Below are 2153 nucleotides of genomic sequence, written 5' to 3' on the forward strand. Positions count from 1 at the left end.
TTTAATATTAAAAAATGTATAGATTCATGGTTTGCATCGTATCATGTTAGCCCTAACAGTAACAAGACTATTAGATAATCATTGAAATAAATTAACTAGTACATTGTTTTTCTCATTAAGAACTAAACACCCAATCAAATATAAACCAACCAAGATAAGATGAATTAAATAGGCTCGACTTTTGTCCATAATGATTGGATTAAGTCGATGCGAGAGTTTCTTGAATCAAAATTGGATTGGCGCATCCAAACCACACATTAATTTAAATGGCAGGGTTTCTTAAGGTGTGTTTGGCTGGGGAGAAATGGAGGGGGGGGAGAAAGAATGCTGATGAATTGATTTAAAAAATGGATAGGTGGAGTTGTGAAATTTTAATAAAAAATGTAAATTAAAATAGTAATAAAAATTAATTTATCTCTTTTAACCTCACTTCTCTAGTTTGTTTTTAAGAAAATCTTACTCATGGGAACCCCTTCTCCTCTCCATTCCTGTCCAACCAAGCCACTCATTTCCGTTCTATGTTCTATTTTGTTACACGTGTGTATTTTTAATTGGATTATTTTATTAATAAGTTAATTAACTTATTATATTTAAACTAGTGTAATATTGTTATATTTATTCTTATTTAATACGAATGGATGGTTGAGTCAATAGTTATTAAAAATATTCTTAAAAAACTCATTAATTATTATACATTAAAAAACTAAAAATATTTTATATTTTTTATCATCTAACTTAAAAAAATATCTTATATTTTTTAAGGATGGGAGTATATGTCACCTTTTAGAGAAATCTTGTCTTCCTAAATATATAATTTACTTTGCAAGATTTTTTGTATCATTAGTTGCATTTTTAAAAAATAATATTTCTCATTTTTCTCAACTTTCTATGAAGAAATAAAAATATTTATTTATTAAAATTATGGTACCTATAAGGTGTGAAAATGAAAATAAAAGCAATTTTTTCACAATTTAAATAACATAACTAATTTTTCTTAACTTGTGGGGATTGGTTATAGAGCTTTTTGGGCCTCAAAAAACACAGTGGAGGCTTTCAAAGAAAGCAACTCCTAACAAATTTCATTTTCGGTTAGTGTTTCATTACGTGTTGCTTCCGAAAGTATTTGACAATTGTCATTTAATTAATGGCCCTCAAACGCTAAATATATAGTTGATCCATATGGTTTAAAGTGCAGTGAGTGGAGAAATCATTTGTTGAGCAAGCTTTACACTTTTGTGGTTTAACGCTAACCCACTTGATGATTAGAATTAATTAGGATCCAAATATGACGTCCAAAAAAAGTAAAATTAAGGACCACAAAAAGAAAGTCCCTGTAAGTAAATAAATTAATCTCAGTAAGAGGATGACTTTTTAAGTGGCCATGGCAACGTAAAGTCCTCAGAGAAGTGACTGCTTGTTTCTGTTATTAATGCGTGGCAAAGAATAAACGTAAGTCTCTAAGCGCACATCTCAATTTAATTTCTTATATATGGACTGAAACTAGTTAGCATTAGGTCCAGAGAAAATATTTTATGTAATTATTCATTGAGAAAGAAGCATGGTGATTGTTAAGCAAGTTAATTAGAATCCAGAAACATATAATATAAAGTGAAAATTGAAGAACCTAGGCATGCAACTTCTAAATTAGAAGAAAGGAAGGATAAAATATTGACGGAATTAATAACCCTGTTGTGGGCCTAAACGATGACGCTTTGCCTGTTTTAGATGATGAAAATAACATACGCGAATGCAATTCAGACGGTGGGTCGTCGGCATAATATAAACAAATAAATTGAAACCAAAAAATGATGAAGCATTTTATTATAATTATTATTTCTGTCCTCTGTTTTAATTTATTCGTTTGCTCCACAACTTAGGAAGTTGAACATTAATATCTTTGTAACGAAACGTGGAAAATAAATTTTAGAAAAGGCGTTTAATGTGGTTGAATATTTGTGTCTGTGTGTGTGTGTGTAACAGCCAGCAATATTGTATCAGACAACTGTAGTAAAGAAAATGTTTCACTTGAGCGAGTGGACGGCCATGAAAGCAGGGCTTTAGGATTCTACGGGTTCATTAGAAGGTGATTGGACAGCCGCATAAAACAATTACTCTCTTTTGTTTGCTTGTCTTCAAAGAGGAAAACACAAGCC

Source organism: Prosopis cineraria, unplaced genomic scaffold (genome assembly GCF_029017545.1).
Source record: "Prosopis cineraria cultivar Desert tree isolate PC_DT_omini unplaced genomic scaffold, ASM2901754v1 PC593, whole genome shotgun sequence".
Lineage (NCBI taxonomy): Eukaryota > Viridiplantae > Streptophyta > Magnoliopsida > Fabales > Fabaceae > Prosopis > Prosopis cineraria.